Below are 18,729 nucleotides of genomic sequence, written 5' to 3'. Positions count from 1 at the left end.
AATGTGCCTGGCTCCTCGACAGCTTTTCCGACTGTTCTGAAACCCATGGGTTCTCCCTCTCCATTAAAGATACCTTGGAATCTGAGATGGGCATGGTAGATGTCACCACCTCGATGCCTTTGCTGTCTGAAGAATGAATTTCTTCCAAGACACTCCTGGAGCAAGAGGTGAACTACTTGAGTGTTACACACCACCCGTATCAGAGGGAGAGTCGGAGGAACCTGACCCCAGGTTAAATGTCCCAGGAGGAGCTCCTGTAAAAAGAACTGGCAGATGTCTTTGAACTCAGAGGAGGAGGGATGTAATGATTGTAATGAGGTCAACCAGGTGGGCCTCATAGAATATGAGTTACCTGATTGGGGCTATTAATCTGGTCTAGTCAGGGAGCCCTGGCTGAACATAATCAGGAGAGTCAGACATACTGTTCACCCTGAGGGCTGGCTCTGAGGGAGCTGGATCAGTGTGGACGACTCTCCATGTGTAAATAAAGGGGGACTTGGTAACGGGATAAGGGCCTCTGCAGCATTATTTCACTGTGAAGTAGATCATTCCCATTAATTTCACCAGTGCTACTTCAGTACTAAAACATAGTTCTTTCAGTTTCTCATTCTCACTTGTTCTTTGGTTCATTCTTTAAGTACTTCAAGGCCTATGGTGGCTCAGTGCTTACCATTGCTGCCTCACAGCACCAGGGACCTGGGTTCGATTCCTGCGACTATCTGTGTGGAGTTTGCATATTGTCTGTGTGGGTTTCCTCCGGGTGCTCTGGTTTCTTCCCACAATCCAAAGATGTGCAGGTCAGGTGAATTGGCCATGCTAAATTGCCCATAGTGTTAGGTGCATTCGTCAGGGGTAAAGATAGAGTAGGGGAATGGTCTGGGTAGGTTAATCTTCGGAGGGTCAGTATGAACTTGTTGGGCCGAAGGGCCTGATTCCATACTGTTGGAATCTAATCTACTAGCCATTTCCTGTCTACAAGGTTTCCAAATCATCACAGCCAACCTGGTCTTCAATCCATTAATAGTTTTCTTTGTTTCATTTTAAGATTCTTGTTTCAGAATGAACGACATCTTTTTCAAACTTAATTGAAAATTGCTACATATTATGGTCACTCTTTTTTTTTAACGATAAAGATTAATATCTTCTCATTGCATAATACCAGATCAAGAGAAGGTTATCCCTAGCATCCTGCAAAATATCTATCCCTCAGCCAACTACATTAAGAGCTGATTATCTGGTCATTGTCACATTGATATTTATGGGTGTTTGCTGTGAATAAAACAGCCACTGTGTTTCTATACATCACAACTCTGGCTGCCCTTCCCAATAATTGCATTGGTTCTAAAGGGCTTTGGGTCAATTTCGTTTAACATCAGCATTTCTGTTGAGATGATTGTAAATTGTAAATTAACTCTGAAAGGATGCAACAGGAGGTGGTTGAGAAGATGTTGTCTAGTTCAAGGGATTTATACATTGTTGATATCATCTTTTGGTTCAATTGAAGAGCAGATCATAGAGGTATTTAAGAGAAAGCTGGACAAATACATGAAGGTGAAAGGAATAGAAGGTTGTGCAGCTAGATTGAGATAAAGCAAACCAGACTCTTACTCCTTGGAACATAAATGCTGGTGTTGAACAATTTCCTGTTTCTGAGCCGTGCATCAAAGAGAAGAGTATGTGCCATTGTAAAACATGCAACATTCAAGCTGTACAAGAGGCTGTCAAAGGCTATCAGAGTTACAAAATATTGGCCCAGAAAGGAGTAGAGAATTTGGCTGGGAATGTACAGTAAGTTAATCCAGGGCAAAACGGGAAGAATAAGGTTGGAGCAGTCAGATCTATAAGGAATGTTGTGTTTTGCGATTTTTAAAAATATTCATTCAAGACGTGTGAACATCATTGGCTGAGCCAGCATTTATTGCACATCCCTAATTGAGAGTCAACCACTGTGCTGAGGGCAGGAGTAGTGTGTGTAGTTCTGGCCACCATACCGGAGGAAGCACGTGATTGCACTAAAGGATACAAAGGAAATTCACAAGGACGTTGTCGAGTGGAGAAGCTGAGCTATGAAGAGAGGCTGGAATAAGTCAGGTTGTTTTCTTTGAAGCAGAGAAGGATGAGGGGGGACCTGATAGAGATGTATATGACTGTGAGGGCCAGAAGAGGATGGATAGGAAACAGCTGATAGAGCTGTTCTTTACTCTGCCGTTGCAAACTTACTGTGGACTAAGCCTTTGTTTCTTTAGCATAACTGAGGTTTCTATTACCTGTTATTTCATCTCTCTCACCACCACCCCATCCAGGCATTTCACTTTGATTCTTCCTCCCCTTCTCAAAAGTATGAAAGTATTGTAATTCCATCCTCCTTCAAATCAGACTGAAATCATAAAACCTCTGCAGTGCGGAAAGAGGCCGTTCGGCGACTGATCCTCCAAAGAGCATCCCACCCAGACCCACATTTCCCACGGCTCATCCACCCAGCCTGCAACACCCCAGGGCAAATCAGCAAGGCCAATCCACCTACCCCAGCTTTGCAACTGTGGGAGGAAACCGGAGCAAACCCGTGCAGACAAGGCGAGTGTGTGCAAACTCCCCACAATCACCCCAGGGCTGGATTCAAAACCAGGGTCGAAGAGTGTGGTGCTGGAAAAGCGCAGCAGGTCCGGCAACATCTAATGCCCTGGCGCTGTGAGGCAGCAGTGCTAACTACTGAGCTACCGTGCCACCCCCACTTTCAACGTGAACTGCTTTTATCCCCACGGATATTGCCAGACCCGCTGAGTTTCTCCAGCAACAAAACAGAGGGGAAAAAAAATTGTAGCGTCCGTGCAGAGACAGCAGAATTGACGTTTCGGGTCCAGTGACCCTATTTTCTGTTGAGAGTATTTCAGTCCTTTGTTTCGATTTCAGATCTCCAGCATCTGTACTTCTGTAAGCAGCACAGACATCTGAGCGGTGCTGTTCCTCCGTAATAATTCTATGTAATTTGATTCGATACCATTGCAGTATCTGCAATAGGAACAGAAATAACGTAGAGAATGCTTTGTCCCAGAGTCCGTTACAGAGCATTGTGAAGGAATGACACTGAGTCACAACATAACATATAACTTACTTTGCTCCCTCTCATCAAACCAGTGAACTCTGTTTAATAAATATCATTACTATTTTCTATGGACCGTCCACCACAATCTGTTTCACGGCTCACTATCACAGGCTGCTGTTGGGTGGGTCCTCGCTTATTTGCATGTAAATCGCGCACACATCAGAAATAATACACACCACAAATTAACGAGGAGCTCCTTTTTGCTGATGGCTGCCTTATGTGTTTAATTAACGCACAGTAATTTGATGGTTAAGGGTTTCTGGGGTCTTTTTCTTTGTACTGTATAAAGCCCTTTGCGGATTTTAAATACACAGAAAAAAAGAGTTTGCATAACGGAAATGTGAAGTGACTGACGGTCGATCCGGATCTGGTAATGATCTTCATTTTTTTTTGCGGGTTTGTTTTTTGCACATTTTTAATTACTCCACACCAGAGACAAGGTGACTCTGGCGTGCCGCATGCAAACTGCTCTCCGCGATTACTTGGGTCATTTCTACCCGACAGGGGCATTACAAACAGACACAAGGCACAAAAATAAACGAGCAGCCACTTTATTTCTTCACCTCAGCATTCTGGGAAAATAGATCCAGGGTCTAAAGCTTATTTTGTTGCATTCTGCATCGGGTGAATTTTGTTGTCGTTCAGGGACGTGTGAATTATTTTAATTTCTGCAAGCTGAGCTCTTACAAATTTATTTATTGGACTAAGATAGCATGACGGGAGGTGCAGAGAAACAGGGTGGAAGCAGTAATTATAGGTAACCGTGTGGAAATGCTGCCAATGAGAGAGACGGGTGAGGATCCCCCCCCCCCCGGATTATGAAGAAACATAGCAGGACGCTGCAATTTAATTAATTTTGAGTGGCCTCTTATTGGCTGCAGTTTTGCAGAATGACTGGTTGGAAAGGTCTCTGCTTACAAAGGGTCCCTGAGCAGGAAATCTATTGTATGCTGAAGTTGATATGACTGTATTCTTTGGCAAAGTGGGTGAGAGAGGGAAAGAACTGAACTCTTAAAAAAGCTTCGTAGCGATCTCCACACATTTTTTTTTGGTATTCGAACAGATGTTAGTGTGTTCCAAACCCCTGGCTGACTCTCTCCCCACCCCCCTCCACCCCGGCCCTCTCAATCACTCCGTTAAGGAGACGGCGCTACCTACCCCACGCACGGTTCTATTTTTAAAAAAAGAACTTTTCAGGGGACAGAGAAAGGGATGGTTTATATACACTTTATCAAAAGCAAAAATTCAAGATTTCTAAAAAGTCGCCGGTAGCTTATGAAAAGGCTCCTGAGCATCGGGTGTGACATTAAAGAGATAAATGTGAAGATTTCTGCTCAGAACAAAGGATAACAGTTTCTAGCCCGGAGTTCAGCTGACGGTTTTTATATTATTGGGGTTTTTTTGTGGACCAAGAATTTTTCGCCAAATTATTATGTTTTTATTACATGAAAGCCATTCAATCTCTATAATAGGAGCAAGTAGATTATTTACTGTTTGTTTCACCAGATAGGGTGAAATTCACCCCCCCCCCCCCCCCGTTTCATATAAAAAGAATCACCCCCTGGAAAGGAACGCAGTCTGGGCTTGATGCCAAGGGCTGGCATTTCAACAGCAGTAGCTTTTCAGAGTGGAATGAGAGGTTGTGGGAAGGGAGGGTAGTCCTATCTCTCACTCCCGCCTTTGCTGTCTCTATCTCTCTGTCTGCTTCACTCCGTATTCTCTCGATTTCTTTGTCTCTATTGCTACACAGAGTCTATCTGTTGCTCCCTCTCTGTCTTTCTGTGTTTACTCCCCCCCTCTATCGTTGTCTATGTCGAGCTTTCTGTCTCTATCTCGGGGAGCCCAGTGCTGTCGGGACATAGCTAGGTCTCAGAAGATTGCCCGTGAAAACAGCAGCACACGAAAGAAACCAAGAGAGAACCAAATCTGGCTCTCGGTCGCTGCCAAAGTTGAAAGGCTTCAGGAGGGAGAGTTGTCAATCCCTGTCTCAGCCAATCTGTCACATCATTGGTGAGGAACTCATTTGCATCATACGTTAATGAGCTTTGTTTAACATATTGCTTTCCAAGCCGTTAGAGCTTCTCATTAATGACACTGTATGTATGGAGTGATTCATTACGGCTGTGGTGCAGTTAGCACTCTTATTTCGGGTTGCGGAGGGTGTATTGGGCTAGGGAAGGTGAGGGTGTACTATAAGCACAATGCAGAACGTTTCGTCATGTTGGCGGAGAACTTTCTAAACCATGAGTGATACATCCAACTAACTCTGCCATAACTATCAACATCTCGGCTTCTTTCCCTCTTTGACCCTTTCACACTCATCTTCCTTTTTCTTGCCGTCTTTAACTCCCACTTTCTCCTTCTTCACCTTTTCCTGCTGTGCCTCTGCCTCTATCGTATTGCCCTTTGCTTCCTTTTTTTAATTTTTTTTTCCCTGCTCCCCTATTGCTCACTTTCACTATTTTCTGGGCTCCTCCCTTTCCCTTAGCCCCATCTTCCTGTGTTTCTGCTCCACCTCTCCCTCTCCCTCCCTCCTTCCCTCTTTCATCCTCAGAGTATCCCTGTTTTTGAGAAAGATCAGAGAAGCAGCAATTATATCTCCAGTGCAGAAGAATGCAGCACTTAGAAGCTTGATGTACCTAGCAAACACCACAGAACCTGGATCTGAATTGTGGCTTGGACTCTAATTAATTGGTGCGAAAACCAGACTGAATTCGGTATCTTGTAAACATTGAATTTAATACAGGTTATATTCTGATTTTAAATGCTAATTGGTTGGTGTGCCAACAACCAACAAATTTCACCCTATCCGGTGAAACAAACAATAAATAATCTATTTGCTCCTATTATAGAGTGGAACCGGGGCAATTGAATCGTCACTGGCTTTCACGTAAAAACACACATAATATTGGAAATATAGAAGACATCTCAGCCTTTCTTTGCAGGGGGATGATGTAAATGGCTTCAGGAATGTTGATTTATTAACAAATAGAATTGAGGTCAATCTCCCCCTTTACACAATTTGCACTGATTTGCATCTGCTTTACTGGATCAGTCAGGAATGTGTACGTGTGTGAGAGAGACTGAGGGGAGGGAGAGAGAGAGATGGTAAAAGACAGAGGGGAGAGACCAGAGAGAGGGTCGGTGGGAGAGATGGAGACAGATGGAGAGAAGGTGAGAGATAGGTGGAAGATGCAGGGCTATGACAGGTAGATTGACGCATGGCTGGTATCCAGTTACAGTGCCACATTACTGTGGGATCTGCGAGCAGTTTATCAGCTGCACATCAGTATTCACCTGGCATGGCTGTTCTGATTAGCTCCCTTCGCTATAAATCTTGGAATCTAAATCGTGCATAATGCATCAAGTACACACTGGAGTGGAGGGGGGCCTTCCTGGGGAAGGGGTGGGGGACTGTGGGCAAGGAGAAAGGAAAGGGTGGGGGTGGTGGGAAACGATGGGCTTGTCTCCCTCCCACTCGCCTATCGAGGACTCTTGGCTCAGTGTCAGAACCTAACACATTATTCACCCACAGGCTCCCTCTAAGACCTTACAGCTGCAACAGTCACATATGCCATAACAAAATGTACACCCTGCTCCTGCTTCCATAAATTAAGATTTCCGAGACACTTGTACTCTGGTAAAGGTTACTGGATAATTGAGAGGTCCTTTCCTGTTGATTTTCACCCTCCCTCCCCCCCCCCCCCCACCACACAAACACCACATAGACACATGCTACCCCCCCCCCCCCCCCCCTCCAACACACACACACACCACATTGGTTTTGTTTTATTGCTCTTCCTTTTGTATGCAGCTGGGTTGACCTGAGGAGCTGCTATATCCTTCTTCTTCAGTGTGCATTTTGATAGAGGGAGAAAAATCCCAACACAATAATAATCAGAATGCTTTCTGCTCAGATAGTTATCAGCCACACACTCCCAACCTTCAAAAACAAATGGTGAAGTGTCATTTAATTTTTAATCATCTCGCCTTTGTTTTGAAATCCTTCTAATGCCTCAGTCCTCCTACCGCTTCCCTATCTCTGCAACTTCCCCAGTTCCTGCCTGTGTCACCACCACCTCCCCCCCACCCATCCCCAACACCCCTCCAATCTCCGCCTTCCTCCAAAGCTGGTCTTTTGCAGATCCTCCATTTCCATCATTCCACCATGCATGGCAATGTTTTCAACTACTTGGGTCCTAAACTCTGGAACTCTTCCCCCCGCCCCTTCCCACACCAAAACCTCTCTGTCTCTCTCTCCCCCTTTAAGATATTCCTGAAAGCGCCAATACTCTGACCCAGCTTTTAGTCACCCCTTCTAATTACAGAATCACACAAGCCCTTCAGCCCATTGAGCCTGTACCAAAAATGCACAACTGCTGACATTAGTCCCACTTCCCTACACTAGGACTGTAGAGCCTTGAATGCTATGATACTTCAATTGCCCATCCAAGTACTTTTTAAAGGCTGTGATATTTCTGCCTCAACTATCCTTTCAGACCTCCATCACCCTTTGGTGAAACGTTTTACTCTGCCTTTCTCTTTAAACCTATGCCCCCTTGGTAATGACCTTTCAACTAATGGAGTAACTGTTTCCTATCCATCTGGTCCATGCCCCTCATAATCTTACACACCTCAATCAGGTCTCCACTCAACCCTATCTGCTCCAAAGAAAACAATCCACCTTTATTCAGACTCTCTTCACAGCTAAAATATTCCTTCCCAGGCAACTTCCAGGAGAATCTCCCTGTCTTATGTTTTGGATATGAATTTTTGTTTGTTACCACTCCTGGGAATGTGTGGGGGCATTGCACTGTGTTAAATGTGCCATATAAATATATGATGTTGTTCAACATGTTCAATGTTGCCTACCACTGATCAAAAATATGTGACACTCTCCACTTAAACGGCCTTTTAACTGCATTTCAGCTCCCAAACATTCTCTCAAATAAACACATCATTGGAAGAAAGAACAAAAGTTGCATTCATATAATAGATAGAGAAACAAAGTTGAGATTTTGCTTCCAATATGACTCTTCAAATTGGATTCTCTTTCCACAGATGTTGAAAGACCTGTTACATTTCGCTAGCATTTTGTTTTCATTTCAGATCTCCAACATCTGCACTACTTTGATTTTTGCACTGTTATAGTGCCAGTTGGGGGGGGCGGCGTAATCTAAAAATTAAGGCCAGACATAAATTGAGATGTTAGGAAGCACTTCTATGTGCATAGAGTGTGTAGAGGTTTGGAACGCTCTTTAACAAATGGCAGTGGATACTGGATCAACTGTTAATTTTAAATGTGTTAAGCCAAGTAAGCAAATATTATGGGATGCACCAAAGTCAGGTGTACGGAGTTAGGCCACAGATTATTCATTGAATGGCAGAACAGACTGAGGGGATAGAACAAAGATGAATGCAGCACAGGAACAGACTGTTTGGCCTGTTAAGCCTGCACCGACACATTCTGTCCTTCCATATTAAAACTGTCTTCACTTACAGGATCCGTATCCCTCTATTCCCTTCCTATTCATGTATTCACCCAGGTGTTGCTTGTTTTTGCTTTAATCGTGATCTTTTAGCTGGATTAATTACAGTAGGGAAGATTTGTAATTTCTTTAAAATGTCTATGAAATCTGGAATGGTTTGTAAGCAGGTTTCAAAAGGAGTTTAAGCATTTGTATCAGCTATAAAGTGATTAATTGGAATTTTCTTAATTCATATGAAGTGCTGTTCAATGTTACTTGGAAACCCTTGGTCAGGAAACAATGCCAACAGGGAAGAAGTTTACATAGCAAAGCTGTGTAACTGGCAAGGCGATCACTATTATAAAGACAGAAAGCAGAGTTACAAGCAGACAAGCTTGAGTATATTCATGGCAGAGACATGGACACAAAGAGAAAATGTAGAGGCTGCAAGAGGAATATAAATTTCTTGTGAGCTGGCGAAAAAGGCCAATAAAACTGAATTTGGAGATGCGAAAAGGCTGGATGCTTTCTCAGAGACAACCAAATTGAGGTACTATTATTTACTTGGGATAAAGTAAACTTTTGAAAGTGGCACCATCAGGATTATTGTGACCCAAGGGAGAAGGGAACAGAGAAGTACACTTTGCTTATTGTAACTCAAAGATTAAAGTTGTTTTGGGATGGGTCCCCAGATCTATCCTTGATATTTATTTATTTATCTAAGAATTGTGTGGCTATGTAGTGCCTCATTTGTGTGGGTAATAAAACACTTTTAGTTGTGTAAGACATATCTTCATTGTATTGAGTATTTGACATGTTTTTATTTGTAGCATTATTCATGGTTAGTTCATGTTAGTTCTGATTCATGGCAAAGTAAACATTACAAACATTAAATATTTTTGGTAATTTCTTCAGTTGGGGTAATTAGATGAAACCATAAGAGAAAATGCTGGAAAATCTCAGCAGGTCTGGCAGTATTGACAAAGGGTCAGTTAGACTCGAAACGTTAGCTCTTTTCTGTGCTTACAGATGCTGCCAGACCTGCTGAGACTTTCCAGCATTCTCTCTTTTCTTCTCTTCCCAGCATCCGCAGTAATTTGCTTTTATCCTTAATTTATGAGGTAATTAAGTGAATTTGGCTCTTGTGGATGATGCCCGCCCTCCCTCCCATGAGATTATAACAAATTTGTGGGCTTGAGTCTGGAGTCAGATCAGAGACTGTAAAACAGTATTCAAGGATCTTTCTGGAATTTAATAAACAAGATTTCAAATTTGCTTTTGCTTCATTGAATTGTTGATAAAAAGAGAGACATGTTTCTAAAGCTTTTTGTCTTGTCTTCATCAGGACAAATGCAAGAATGCCAAATTTCAAGTGACCACACAATTTATACTGTCAAGAAAGAAGGGTGCTAATTTCTTGGGAAGTTGACTGTACTTGGTGTGGTATGGTCATTGGAGAAAGAATGAGGCAATACAGTCTCCCAGGCTTCTGGGTAACACCAAAAAGAACATTAATCCCTTAGTTTACAGAGAACAGGGCATTGTGTATGAATATATGTCGTCTCTATCATATGTACATGACATTATGCATCTCATACATTATCTCAAATTGGCAGGTACTGCAGCTGTTGGCACACTATCCTACTTGTTCAACCCCATATCATTTTTGAACTGTTAGCCGACTCACCAGTTTTCTGATTAAGCTTGATTCTACATTACCTTGACTCTGTAACATATGTACTCTTGCTTCTTATAAGATGCACATATGTAATCAATTCAAAATCAAGGTCATATTCTTTTCAAGTTTGATTAATTTATCAGTTTTCAATTACCTCCCTTATTTCTATCCTAACTGCTTTTATAGCCTTTGTGATGACTTCTAATGTCATATCTGCCTTCCTTGTCTCCCTGCTAAATACCTAACTCAGCTTATCAAAGTTTTACCACCAAATATATGCTGTTACCTGCACGAGCCCCACCTTCATGCACTAGGACTATAGCCTTGAATTTTATGACATTTCAGGTACCCATCCAAGTATTTTTTAAAAACTGCGAGTTTTCTTGCCTCAACTATCCTACCAGGCAACACCATCTGGGTGAAAGCTTTAACTCAAACCCCCCTAAACCTTCCTATATTTAAAAGTATGCCCCCTTGTGAATTATAGAATTTTTATTCTATTCAACAATGGTCATGATTTGACTTTTAATGAATTCCTGCAGTGACAGGATTCAAATCAAGGTTCCCAGGGCATTACAGTGCCTCTGGATTACTAGTCCAGCAACAATATCACTACACCACTCTATCCTCCATACAGATTATCCTATTTATCATATTTCTGCCATTTCTTTACCATTATTAGTGAGATTAACCGTAGCGTCCTTCCCTCAATATTAAAGGTTAAGGAGTGAAGGTGGGAAAATGAATTTCATTACAGGTCAGCCAATATTGAATGCCCCACTGTTGTTCTTATATTTGCGTTGGACTGACGAAGGAAAATTTGAGGTGGTGGAATATCTAAAATTGGAACTCAATTTAAAATAGTTATATTTTTGTTCGCACGTACCTTCCATGCAAATACTGAGAAGTGGACAACACAGTCCATGGGTGAAATTAATCATGCTGTTTTCATGGATATTAATTTGAGATATCAGTTCCCACTTGTTAGTGGATTACATAATATTTGTGTGAGTGGGTTGGGCTTGTTGATTAGTGTAATTGTTAGTTGTGTATAATTATAGGTTAATTGAAAGCACATAATTTTATTTATCATGAGGTTTGTTGAGATTTGTTTACTCATTCACGGGATGTGGGCAAAACTGGCTAGATGAGTATTAATTTCCTATGGGCATTAGGTGTCCATAAGACCATAAGATATAGGAGCAGAAATTAGGCCATTCGGCCCACTGCTGTGGATCTGGAGGCTAGACCAGGTAGAGGCATGTAGTTTCTTTTCTCTAACAAACAAAAATATTTGAATAAACTCAGCAGATCTGGCAGTACCTATGGAGAGAGAAATAGAGTTGACATTTCAAGTCAGGTGACCCTTCAGAACTTCTCTTCAGAAGGTCAGTTCCTAAAAGTCATTAGTGAATGTGGCTTTTTTCAGCCAATCAACAATATCATTAGACATTTAGTTCTAGATTTTTTAAATGAATTCAAATTCCACATCTGCCATAGCAGGATTTGGACCCAAGTCTTCAGAACATTACCTGGATCTCTGGACTAATAATCTAGCAATAATACCGGTAGGTCATCATTGCTCCCTTAGTATTAAATACTGTCCAGGAGAAAAATTGCCACTCTTTCTTTAAAATCATTATTGGTGTGAGATCTTATCAGGATTGGAAAATCCCATTCTGATCTTGATCAGACACAAAATATTGCAAACTTGCTTTCCTGCAGTTTTTCTGAGTGATCTCCTAATGGAAGATCCTTCAGAAGTGGCTCAATGCAGGATTGCTTGGAGAGATTAGTGAAACTGTGGAGAAGCTGTGTTCCCTTCTCACAGCATTATTTGCCATTTCCCAGTAGGTCAAGAGTCCAAATGCCAAAAAGCTTCTTTGACAAGTCAGGGAGAGAAGGTGAGCATGTAGGTGAGTGAGGTGGAAGAGCAGTAGATAGGTCAAATGGATGGGTCAAGACAGGTGGATGAGATGAATATGGGCGATGCTGGTCAAGGGTGAGATGGTCAGATCAGCTTGGGAGTTGGGTTGAGTCAGGGGCTAGTCAAGGATACCAGAGTTGCTGTGGTTATGTTGTGGGGAGGTTGGGTCTGGTTAGTGAGATCTCCGGTCGGTGGGGGGGGAGGAGGGGATGGTCAGGAGAATGGGCTTGAGGAAGGCGTTGGTTGGTGTTTTGTCAGTGAGAGTCATTGGAAAGCCCATTGCATTGTTACCCAGGAGATGAACGAGGATTTTTCGGTCTAACATTTCCAGGGTAACTTTCAAGGTCAGTACAATGGAACTGTCTTAATGGAGGATCCCAGGGAACAGGAGGTTTCTGCTGTTCTCATGGTCTGGTCAGTTCCCACACTCCACATATTGGGTCCTCTAGCTTATGTGTATTGAGTTTTCAACCATTTATATTTTTGGACATTCAAGCAAATATTAGGAACTTCTACATCCACCTCAGAGGTCAGGCAATATGATTGTGATGTGTCCCTTCCTTAAACTGCACCTTTGACAGTGCAACGTTCCCTCTGTTGTTTTGAGCTCAATCTTTAACGTGGGATGTGGGCTCATATCCATCTGAACAAAAGTTGTTGCCAAGAACCTCATGGATTCTGTGACTTTGTGTCCATTCAGGAGAAGGGCTGGAGGAAGCTTCCCAATTTCTCTCTTTCTAAACACAAAGAACTGTGGATACTTGAGATCAGAAACAAAAACAGAAATTGCTGGAGAAATTCTGCAGGTCTGGTATGGAGAGAAAGCACATTTAATGTTTCGGGTTTGATTTGATTTATTATTGTCACATATACCTAGGTACAGTGAAAAGTTTTGTTTTGAGTGCAGTACAGGCAGATCATTCCATACAAAGTGTATTAGGATAAGAGAACAGAGCAAGGAATACAATGATATGGCTGCAGAGAATATGTGTAGAAAGTGAAATCAACATTCAATTTAAAATTTGAGAGGTCCATTCAGAAATCTAATAACAGTTGGGAAGAAGTACTTGAATCTGCTGGTACGTGTATGAGTCTGGTGACTGTTCTGATGAACAGTTACTGGACTCAAAATGTTAACTCTGCTTTCTTCCCACAGATACTGCCAGATCTGCTGAGTTTCTCCAACAATTTTTGCTTTTGTTGATTACTGCTGTCACAGTTTCCATGGTAACACATTATCAGGTGCAAATGCTTCAGAGACTTCAGCAGAAATTCCACTTATGCAGTAGATCTAGCATTCCCAATAATTCAAGAACAGACCGTGTCTGTGTTCTTTGGATGGTTTCAGAGACACACTGTGTGTAAAATGCAAAAATATAGCTTTTATGTCAATTGATCTCACTCCTATGAATATTTGGCCAAAGAACTTAAAAAGATTTTTAAGATTACTTTTCCAGCTGTGGGACACTCAACTCTCTCATTGTCTTCAAAATCACGAGCAACTACCCTCAATTTAACCTGACAAGTCTCATGTACAATGACTTTTTTTCAATATGAATGCATTATTTTTAAATATTGGTTCATGGGATGTAGTAGTCGCTGACTCAGCCTATGTTTATTGCCTCTCCCTAATTACCCTGGGGAAGGGGACAGTGAGCTGCCTCATCAAAGTGCTACAGTCCATGCCATGTAGATATGCCCACAATGCTTTTAGAAAAATTGTTGCAGGAGTTTGGCTTCCAAGTCAGAATGGTGAATGGGAACTTGGATGGGTGGTGTTCCCATCTGTCTTTGACCAATATGCTAGAGGTGTGAGTTTTGAAAGTGCTGTTGGAGGACCCTGGTCAAGTTATTGCAGTGTATCTTGTAGTTGCTACACACTGGGAGCACTCTGTCATTAGTGGAGGACATTTGTGGATGAGATGCCAGTTAAGCAGGCTGCTTTGACCTGGATGGTGTCAAGCTTCTAGAGTGTTGATGGCACTGCACCCACCCAGGGAAGTGGGGAGTATTCCATCATACTTGTGACTATGCCGTTTGGAGATAATGGTCAAGAACAGGCAAAGCAGGAGGTGAGTTACACAATGAAGAAACCTGGCATCCAATGTGCTCTTATTGCCACAACAGTTATCCAGTTAGTGCAACTCATTCTGTTCGGTGGTAACTCCTGGGTTGTTGGTAGTGGGGATTCAGCTATTGTGGTACCATTAAGTTTCAAGGGGTGAAGCTTCGATTCTGTCTTGGTGGAGATGTTCATTGCCTGGCACTTGTGTGGTGTGAATGCATCTTATCAGTCCAAGCTTAGATATTGTCCAGGCCTTGTTGCACATGGACAGAGTTTACTTCAGTATCAGAGGAATCACAAATGGTGCTGCACATCTTTCAGTCATCAGCAAACATCCCCATTTCTGATTCATGATGTTCTTACATATGTCTCTGAACTCATCATCAGCAAATTCCCTCTAAATCAGTCAGATAATTGTAGTAAGTCCAAATATAGTCATCATGTCTACCACAGGTAGAATGACAATCTTTGAACATTAGAACCTTTATCTTTACATTAATACCTTGTTAATGGTAACTGCAAATGAAAAGTTTATTTTGTCATGGTAGTTTTCACCAGTGCTTTTCAGATTTATCACACTTTTCACTTATATCTTCTAGCAGGCTTGGTTAAGCATTATCAAATACAATTAAGTTTTAATTGACAAATAGGATGAGAATATTGTCCATGAAACTTTTAAGACATTTGCGTTTCTTCTTTCTCATTCATCCCTCGATACCATTTAATATTTCTCTAAAATGCCAACAAGAAGAATCTGATGAGCGTATGAACTATGAGCTACAATAGGCCACTCAGCCCTTCCAGCCTGCTCTGTCATTCACTAAGATGGTGGCTGATCTGATTACTCCATGTTTCTCTGGAATAGGTGGGAAGGTGGAGTAATCTGATCAGGCATGACCTTATCGAATGGTTCAACAGACTTAAGGGTCAAGCGGCCTATTCCAGTTCCCCCCTCACATGAGTACACGTGCATTTAGATATCCAGGATTTAGTTTGATTCTTTCATTATTTTTGTAAAGGCTAGCCTTATCTACAGATTCACTATCAGGTTTGGACTTTGTATCCCTTCCCTTTGGAGGCTGTTTACCATTTCCCCATACTTCTGTCTGTTCCTGTTTCTCTATGATCTTTCCGAATTTAATTGCTAGCTCCCACTATTCATTTTAAACACCCTCTACTTCCCAAGCTATACAGCTCATGAGAACATTGGCCCAGTATAGCTCAGCTGGAGGCTGTCTTGTTGGTTCAGATGCTATTTTTCCAAGTACTGCTGCCCGAGCCCCATTAAAGGGAACCAATATGTCCCACAGTGGTCTTTTCAGCCATGTATTAATCTCCCTAATCTTCTTTGACCAATGCCAATTTTCAGACAGTTAGGCCAAAATTCTAGAGACTATTATCTTTTAAGGTCCTGCTTCTTAATTTAGAGCCTAGCTCCGCATATTAATTATGAAGAACCTCTTTTGTTGTCATGCCAATGTTGCTTTGTTAAGGTGATGCAGTAAGTGAGGGACGACTATAGATTTGGCCCATCTGATGGGCCAACGGGCCTGTTCTGTACTATATGAGTCTAAGTGTACATTCTGCAAGAGCTGAACAGCATTCTGTCTCAGCCTGATAAGTGTTAAGTAACGCTTTTGACATTGCAAATGCCAGGCATTTGTCATCTTCAAGAAGAGGGAATCTCTGACCTAATGTTTATATACATCTGAATGCTGCCTCTTGTTTCATTAGTAAATTTAGATATAAATGGAATGGGTAGGGTTGCCTTGTTGTGTAAGGTTGGATAGGCTATGTTTGTAACTGCTGTAGCCGACAGTAAGAAGCAACTTGACTGAAACATCTAAATTCCTGAGGGTATTTGTCAGGGTAGCTGTGGAGGAGAAGATTTCCTCTTATAAAGGAATCTAGAATTAGGAATCATTACTTAAAATCAGGTGGTGCACATGTAAAGTAGAGATTCCACAAAACATTTTCTCCAGTGGGTCATGAGTCTTCTTGAAACTCTCTTACTGAAACGACGATGGAAGAATTTTTTTAAGACTGAGGTAGACAGATTCTTGTTAGGTAAGGAAAATGAAAGTTAACCAGGGGTGAGGAGGAGGAGGGATGGGGATGGTGAGAGTGGATGAGTGCTAGATGGAAATATGGATTTGAGGTCAAATCAGCAATGATCTTACTAAATGGAGTGAAGTTTGCAGGGACTGAATGGCTTGCTCTTTCTCCTAATGTGTACATTTTTATGAAGATATGTGGATTGTGATCCCATCATTTAAGTGGCTAAATGGATGCAACCCCCATCACAGATCCTTACTGAACACTGTTGGTCACGTCCTGCCAATTAGATTACCTGCCCTTCCTCTCAAACTATTTCAATCAGACTGAGTTTCTAGACAACAGATGTTCAGCTTACTGGTTTATAATTCCCTGATTCTCTTCTCATTTAGATAGCAGAGTAATGTGCAGAACTTTCCAATCTAAAAGGACTGTTCCAATTTGAAAGAAATTTGGAAGATTATTAAAGTATCTCGAATATGCTCACCTACCTCTATTAATCCATAGGATAGAAACCATCTGGACCTGGAGATGGGTAACTATTTAGTGTCATTACTTTGTTCTTTAGCTTAATATAATCCAAGTGAGCCTCTGTTCCTTGTTTAATAATTGTTTCCTTGGAGTTTTATCATATTGACCTCCTCTATTACTGTAAATACTGACACAATATATCCACCATTCAATCATTTTTGTAACAGCGTAAATGTCAGCTTATAAGTTGCCTGATGAAACCTTAAAAAATGATCTCCATAAATGTGAGTGTCTTAATTGCCAATTATAAAGGCAAACTAAGTGGATGTGTTTTAAACTCCCACGCATCTTTTCAGTTTATTGCCAGTGTTCAGGAGGTCTACATTGCAGAACCTCTGCAGATGAACCCTCCTGGTACCTCTGCCAGCATGTGACATTGAATAAGGTTAAAAATCACATAACACCAGGTTATAGTGCAACAGGCTTATTTGGAAGCAGTAGAACCTGATGGTGTGTGATTTTTAATGTTGTCCCCCTCTGTCCAGCACCAGCTCCCCCACATCACATTGTTGTTTGAGGTGGTTTCAGCCAGCAATCTTACATTGTCTTTGCATTGTTATGGACTTATCTGATGGTTAGGCAGAGGATGCATCGTCATAGATTATCTGCAGAAGAGACTCTGTTTTTTAATAACAAGAAGCCAAATTGCATGATAGCAATAAATCCAGTTCCATTTGGTTAGCATCATTACTAGAATCTAAGGGAGCTGGTATAGATACATTGTCTCCCTGTGAAAGCAGGAGTTATGCGTCTCTACCATCAGGCATGTTAGGTGTGACATCAGTAGAATGGGTGCTACCTATGTAATTAACATTAACCCCTTCAGAACCATTTCCTTTAACAATACCTATATTACACCTGACTGCACCCTTCTTCCAAGTAGAAGGAAAGTATCTTCTTTTGTTGACATCAAGTCTCTTGGAATATTCTTTATAGATTCATTTATCGTAGCTCTTACTATCTATTTGCTGCCTTGTTGTTTGTGTATTTCCCACGTCCTAGTGTGTAATGTAGATTGCATCTTTTATGAACTGGTTCTTTCAGTTTAGCTTGACACTTAATTCTCTGTGTTTTATTTTGCCAAGTGTTCTTCTGGCCCTTTAGAGATATAAATTTGTTCTAAATCAGATTGAGTTATTTTTCAACACCTCTGACTGACCTTCTGTTATTTTATCCGTTGAGAGATTTGGCTGGTTTATATGAGGGACTGGGAACAATGGAAATGGGAGCAGGGGTATGCTGTACAATCTGTGAAGTTATCCCGTATGATTGTGGCTGATGTTGGACTTGAACTCTACTCTCCACCCACCCATCACTTCCCTGAAAAACCAAGAGTCTGTCAACTATGAAAACAAAGGAAATAGGAGTTGGTCATCTGGCCTTCAAGCCTGCCTACCATTCAGCATGATCATGGTTGATCATCCAGCTCAGTCTCCAATTCCTGCTTTGCCCTCATACTTTTTGATCCCTTTAGTCATAAGGACTATAGCCTACTCCTTCTTGAAAACATTCAGTGTTTTGGTGAAGCCAGCTTTCTGTGGTAGTGATTTCCAGAGGCTCACCACTCTGAGTGAAGACATTTTTATTCACTAGCACTTTACACCCCACCACCCCCTAAAACTTCCCTCCCCATCCCCCAAACTAATGCATAAATGCTGTCCCTCCACACTTCACTTCAGCTCTGATGAAGCATCGTCTAGACTTGATACATTAGCTTGCTCTCTTTCTATGGATGCTGTCTGACCCACTGTGATCTCCAGCGTTTGTTCTTCTCCCCATTTCAATTTGAAGTGGCTTACCCCAATATCTTTAGATTGTGACCTCTAGTTCTGGACACCCCAGTCACGGAGAACATTCTTCCTGCATTTATCCCACCTAGTTCTGTTAAAATATTATCGGTTT

The 18,729-nt window shown here is 41.7% G+C and overlaps 1 long non-coding RNA gene across 6 annotated transcripts in view; it reads left to right on the top strand.

Annotated features, from left to right (window-relative positions):
* The first annotated feature begins 3,367 nt into the window (after positions 1-3,367).
* LOC140486508 (uncharacterized) overlaps positions 3,368-18,729 on the top strand; it is a 327,762-nt gene continuing 312,400 nt past the window's right edge. For 5 of the 6 annotated variants that reach the window (XR_011962616.1, XR_011962611.1, XR_011962614.1 and 2 more), the window contains exon 1: positions 4,742-5,113. This is a non-coding gene — a long non-coding RNA (uncharacterized lncRNA). Of the gene's footprint in view, positions 3,474-4,741; positions 5,114-18,729 lie in introns of those variants that run through there. The other variant, XR_011962617.1, reaches the window with a different exon arrangement.

The sequence above is a fragment of the Chiloscyllium punctatum genome, chromosome 15 (assembly GCF_047496795.1).
Source record: "Chiloscyllium punctatum isolate Juve2018m chromosome 15, sChiPun1.3, whole genome shotgun sequence".
Lineage (NCBI taxonomy): Eukaryota > Metazoa > Chordata > Chondrichthyes > Orectolobiformes > Hemiscylliidae > Chiloscyllium > Chiloscyllium punctatum.
This window is presented reverse-complemented; position numbering and strand designations above follow the sequence as displayed.